The sequence below is a fragment of the Triticum dicoccoides genome, chromosome 4B, assembly GCF_002162155.2.
Source record: "Triticum dicoccoides isolate Atlit2015 ecotype Zavitan chromosome 4B, WEW_v2.0, whole genome shotgun sequence".
Lineage (NCBI taxonomy): Eukaryota > Viridiplantae > Streptophyta > Magnoliopsida > Poales > Poaceae > Triticum > Triticum dicoccoides.
Window position 1 is genome coordinate 54,942,219 of NC_041387.1, and position 7,001 is coordinate 54,949,219.

Sequence of the window (7,001 nt, forward strand, 5' to 3'; positions counted from 1 at the left end):
TCACGTCATAGTAAATGGTAAAGAGGCGGCCCGCGCATTCCCCATAAAAAGGAATAGCTGCGGGCGCGCGGCTCATTTACCCTCTGCGCTTTCTCCAATCTCGGCATCACCGTCCCCATATTCTTCCTTCTCAAGCTCTCGCGCCTTCTTGCTGCTGCTGCACCCCCCACTGCTTTCCAGCCTCGCCCTTTTTCCAGCCGCCATGGCGCCTAAATCTGGCAAGGGCAAGGGTGCAACCAAGGACACAAAGGAGAAGGAGACGCCAGAGAGCGAGGCGGTGGCGCGGCGGGTGCAGTTCGCCTATTTCATCCCGTCGTCAATCAATGTCTTTGACCTTCAGGACTACTTCAGGCCTTTGTGGGGGACGGAGATGACGGGGCACCTGGCCACGCGCGTCATTCCCGCTGATTGCGGCAAAGGCGGCCCAAAACGGTACCCGTTCTTCGCCGACTGCTTGTTCTGCGGGCTCTACCCCCCTTTGATTTCTTCAACGGTGTCATGCGCACTTTTGGCTTCCATATTTTGGATCTTATGCCAAATGTCTTGGCGTGCTTGGCGTGCTTTGCCCACCTCTGTGAGGGCTTCGCCGGGGTGTTTCCCAGCACGGTGTTCTTCCACCACTATTTTGTTGGAAATATGCCCTAGAGGCAATAATAAAAGGATTATTATTATATTTCCTTGTTCATGATAATTGTCTTTTATTCATGCTATAATTGTATTATCCGGAAATCGTAATACACGTGTGAATACATAGACCACAATAAGTCCCTAGTGAGCCTCTAGTCGACTAGCTCGTCGATTAACAGATAGTCATGGTTTCCTGACTATGGACATTGGATGCCATTGATAACGGGATCACATCATTAGGAGAATGATGTGATGGACAAGACCCAATCCTAAGCATAGCACAAAGATCGTGTAGTTCGTTTGCTAGAGCTTTTCCAATGTCAAGTATCTTTTCCTTAGACCATGAGATCGTGTAACTCCCGGATACCGTAGGAGTGCTTTGGGTGTACCAAACGTCACAACGTAACTGGGTGACTATAAAGGTGCACTACAGGTATCTCCGAAAGTGTCTGTTGGGTTGACACGGATCGAGACTGGGATTTGTCACTCCGTATGACGGAGAGGTATCTCTGGGCCCACTCGGTAATGCATCATCATAATGAGCTCAAAGTGACCAAGTGTCTGGTCACGGGATCATGCATTACGGTACGAGTAAAGTGACTTGCCGGTAAAGAGATTGAACGAGGTATTGGGATACCGACGATCGAATCTCGGGCAAGTAACATACCGATTGACAAAGGGAATTATATACGGGGTTGCTTGAATCCTCGACATCGTGGTTCATCCGATGAGATCATCGAGGAGCATGTGGGAGCCAACATGGGTATCCAGATCCCGCTGTTGGTTATTGACCGGAGAGCCGTCTCGGTCATGTCTACGTGTCTCCCGAACCCGTAGGGTCTACACACTTAAGGTTCGGTGACGCTAGGGTTGTAGAGATATGAGTATGCAGCAAACCGAAAGTTGTTTGGAGTCCCGGATGAGACCCGGGACATCACGAGGAGTTCCGGAATGGCCCGGAGGTAAAGAATTATATATGGGAAGTTGTGTTTCGGCCATCGGGAAAGTTTAGGGGTTCACCAGTATTGTACCGGGACCACCGAAAGGGTCCCGGGGGTCCACCGGGTGGGGCCACCTATCCCGGAGGGCCCCATGGGCTGAAGTGGGAGGGTAACCAGCCCCTGGTGGGCTGGTGCGCCCCTCCTGGGCCCCCCTCTGCGCCTAGGGTTGGGAACCCTAGGGGAGGGGGCGCCTCCACTTGCCTTGGGGGGCAAGTTTCCCCCCCTTGGCCACCGCCCCCCCCTAGGAGATCCCATCTCCTAGGGCCGGCGCCCCCTAGGGTCCCTATATAAAGAGGGGGGGTGGGAGGGCAGCCGCACCTAAAACCTGGCGCCTCCCTTCCCCCCTTGCTACACCTCTCCCTCCCGTAGTCGCTTGGCGAAGCCCTGCCGGAGCCCTGCTGCATCCACCACCACGCCGTCGTGCTGCTGGATCTTCATCAACCACTCCTTTCCCCTTGCTGGATCACGAAGGAGGATACGTCATGCTGACCGTACGTGTGTTGAACGCGGAGGCGCCGTCCGTTCGACGCTAGGATCTCTGGTGATTTGGATCATGACGAGAACGACTCCCTCAACCCCATTCTCTTGAACGCTTCCGCACGCGATCTACAAGGGTATGTAGATGCACTCCTCTCTCTCGTTGCTAGATGAACTCATAGATCGATCTTGGTGAACGTAGGAAATTTTTTATTTTATGCAACGTTCCCCAACAGTGGCATCATGAGCTAGGTCTATGCGTAGTTCTCTATTGCACGAGTAGAACACAAATCTGTTGTGGGCGTAGATGTTGTCAACTTTCTTGCCACTACTAGTATTATTTTGCTTCAGCGGTATTGTGGGATGAAGCGGTCTAGACCGACCTTACACGTACGCTTACGTGAGACAGGTTCCACCGACTGACATGCACTAGTTGCATAAGGTGGCTAGCGGGTGTCTGTCTCTCCCACTTTAGTTGGAGCGGATTCGATGAAAAGGGTCCCTATGAAGGGTAAATAGAAGTTGACAAATCACGTTGTGGTTATTCGTAGGTAAGAAAACGTTCTTGCTAGAACCCTATTGCAGCCACGTAAAAGATGCAAGAACAATTAGAGGACGTCTAACTTGTTTTTGCAGCAATTGCTTTGTGATGTGATATGGCCAGAAGTTGTGATTAATGATGAATGATATATTGTGATATATGAGATCATGTTCTTGTAATAGGAATCACGACTTGCATGTCGATGAGTATGACAACCGGCAGGAGCCATAGGAGTTGTCTTAATTATTGTATGACCTGCGTGTCAATGATTTAACGCCATATAATTACTTTACTTTATTGCTAAACCGTTAGCCAGAGTAGTAGAAGTAATAATTGGCGACCAACTTCATGGAGACACGATGATGGAGATCATGATGATGGAGATCATGGTGTCATGCCGGTGACGAAGATGATCATGGAGCCCCGAAGATGGAGATCAAAGGAGCTATATGATATTGGCCATATCATGTCACTACTATATAATTGCATGTGATGTTTATTATGTTTACGCATCTTGTTTACTTAGAACGACGGTAGTAAATAAGATGATCCCTCATAACAATTTCAAGAAAGTGTTCCCCCTAACTGTGTGCCGTTGCTAAAGTTCGTCGTTTCGAAGCACCACGTGATGATCGGGTGTGATAGATTCTTGCGTTCACATACAACGGGTGTAAGACAATTTTACACATGCAAAAACACTTAGGTTAACTTGACAAGCCTAGCATGTACAGACATGGCCTTGGAACACAGAGACCGAAAGGTCGAACATGAGTCGTATGGAAGATACGATCAACATGGAGATGTTCACCGATGATGACTAGTCCATCTCACGTGATGATCGGACACGGCCTAGTCGACTCGGATCATGTAACACTTAGATGACTAGAGGGATGTCAAATCTGAGTGGGAGTTCATTAAATAATTTGATTAGATGAACTTTATTATCATGAACTTAGTCTAAAAATCTTTGCAAAATATGTCTTGTAGATCAAATGGCCAACGCTCATGTCAACATGAACTTCAACGCGTTCCTAGAGAAAACCAAGTTGAAAGATGATGGCAGCAACTATACGGACTGGGTCCGAAACCTAAGGATCATCATCATAGCTGCCAAGAAAGCATATGTCCTAGAAGGACCGCTAGGTGAAGCACCCATCCCATAGAACCAAGACATTATGAACGCTTGGCAGTCACGTGCTGCTGATTACTCCCTCGTTCAGTGCGGCATGCTTTACAGCTTAGAACCGGGGCTCCAAAAGCGTTTTGAGAAACATGGAGCATATGAGATGTTCGAGGAGCTGAAAATGGTTTTCCAAGCTCATGCCCAGGTCGAGAGATATGAAGTCTCCGACAAGTTCTATAGTTGTAAGATGGAGGAAAATAGTTCTGTCAGTGAGCACATACTCAAAATGTCTGGGTTGCACAACCGCCTGTCCCAGCTGGACATTAACCCACCGGACAAGGCGGTTATTGACAGAATCCTTCAGTCGCTCCCACTAAGCTACAAGAGCTTTGTGATGAACTACAATATGCAGGGGATGGTGAAAACTATTCCTGACGTATTTCCAATGCTAAAGTCAGCAGAGGTAGAAATCAAGAAAGAACATCAAGTGTTGATGGTCAATAAAACCAGCAAGTTCAAGAAGGGCAAGGGTAAGAAGAACTTCCAGAAGGACGGCAAAGATGTTGCCGCGCCCGGTAAGCCAGTTGCCGGGAAGAAGTCAAAGAATGGACCCAAGCCTGAGACTAAGTGCTTTTATTGCAAAGGGAAGGGTCATTGGAAGCGGAACTGCCCCAAATACTCAGCGAACAAGAAGGCCTGCAACACTAAAGGTATATGTGATATACATGTAATTGATGTGTACCTTACCAGCACTCGTAGTAACTCCTGGGTATTTGATACCGGCGCCGTTGCTCATATTTGTAACTCACAGCAGGAGCTGCGGAATAAGCGGAGACTGGCAAAGGACGAGGTGACGATGCGTGTTGGGAATGGTTCCAAGGTCGATGTGATCGCCGTCGGCACGCTACCTCTACATTTACCTACAGGATTAGTTTTGAACCTCAATAATTGTTATTTAGTGCCAAGTTTGAGCATGAACATTGTATCTGGATCTCATTTAATGTGAGATGGCTACTCATTTAAATCCGAGAATAATGGTTGTTCTATTTATATGAGAGATATGTTTTGTGGTCATGCCCCGATGGTCAATGGTTTATTCTTAATTAATCTCGAACGTAATGTTACACATATTCATAGTGTGAATAACAAAAGATGTAAAGTTGATAACGATAGTCCCACATACTTGTGGCACTACCGCCTTGGTCATATTGGTGTCAAGCGCATGAAGAAGCTCCATGCTGATGGACTTTTAGAGTCTCTCGATTATGAATCATTTGACACATGCGAACCATGCCTCATGGGAAAAATGACCAAGACTCCGTTCTCCGAAACAATGGAGCGAGCAACCAACTTATTGGAAATCATACATACTGATGTGTGTGGTCCAATGAGCGTTGAGGCTCGCGGAGGATATCGTTATGTTCTCACTCTCACTGATGACTTAAGTAGATATGCGTATGTCTACTTGATGAAACACAAGTCTGAGAGCTTTGAAAAGTTCAAGGAATTTCATAATGAAGTAGAGAATCAACGTGACCGAAGGATAAAATTCTTACGATCAGATCGTGGAGGAGAATATTTAAGTCATGAATTTGGTACGCACTTAAGGAAATGTGGAATCGTTTCACAACTCACGCCACCTGGAACACCTCAGCGTAATGGTGTGTCCGAACATCGTAATGGCACTCTATTGGATATGGTGCGATCTATGATGTCTCTTACCGATTTACCGCTATCATTTTGGGGATACGCTCTAGAGACAGCTACATTCACTTTAAATAGGTCTCCGTCTAAATCCGTTGAGATGACACCGTATGAATTATGGTTTGGGAAGAAACCTAAGCTGTCGTTTCTAAAAGTTTGGGGATGCGATGCTTATGTCAAGAAACTTCAACCTGAAAAGCTCGAACCCAAGTCAAAAAAATGCGTCTTCATAGGATACCCCAAAGAAACCATTGGGTGTACCTTCTACCTTAGATCCGAAGGAAAGATCTTTGTTGCCAAGAATGGATCCTTTTTGGAAAAAGAGTTTCTCTCGAAAGAAGTGGGAGGAAAGTAGAACTCGATGAAGTACTACCTCTTGAAACGGAAAGTAGTGCAGCTCAGGAAAACGTTCCTGTGGTGCCTACACCGATTGGAGAGGAAATTCATGATGATGACCAAGGTACTTCGGATCAAGTTGCTACTGAACTTCATAGGTCCACAAGGACACGTTCCACACCAGAGTGGTATGGCAACCCTGTCCTGGAAATCATGTTGTTAGACAATGGTGAACCTTCGAACTATGAAGAAGCGATGGCGGGCCCAGATTCCAACAAATGGCTTGAAGCCATGCAATCCGAGATAGAATCCATGTATGAAAACAAAGTATGGACTTTGACAGACTTGCCCGATGATTGGCGAGCGATAGAAAACAAATGGATCTTTAAGAAGAAGACGGACGCGGATGGTAATATTACCATCTATAAAGCTCGACTTGTCGCTAAGGGTTATCGGCAAGTTCAAGGGGTTGACTACGATGAGACTTTCTCTCCCATAGCGAAGCTGAAGTCCGTCCGAATCATGTTAGCAATTGCCGCATACTATGATTATGAGATATGGCAGATGGACGTCAAAACGGCATTCCTTAACAGCTATCTTAAGGAAGAGTTGTATATGATGCAACCAGAAGGTTTTGTCGATCCTAAGAATGCAAACAAGGTGTGCAAGCATCTCGGAGTTGGAACATTCACTTTGATGAGATGATCAAAGCATTTGGGTTTATGCAGACTTATGGAGAAGCCTGTGTTTACAAGAAAGTGAGTGGGAGCTCTGTAGCATTTCTCATATTATATGTAGATGACATACTTTTGATGGGAAATGATATAGAACTTTTGGACAGCATTAAGGCCTACTTGAATAAGTGTTTTTCAATGAAGGACCTTGGAGAAGGTACTTACATATTAGGCATCAAGATCTATAGGGATAGATCGAGTCGCCTCATAGGTCTTTCACAAAGCACATACCTTGATAAGATATTGAAGAAGTTCAAAATGGATCAGTCCAAGAAAGGGTTCTTGCCTGTATTGCAAGGTGTGAGATTGAGCTCGGCTCAATGCCCGACCACGGCAGAAGATAAAGAAGAGATGAGTGTCATCCCCTATGCCTCAGCCATAGGATCTATTATGTATGCCATGCTGTGTACCAGACGTGATGTAAACCTTGCCATAAGTTTGGTGGGAAGGTACCAAAG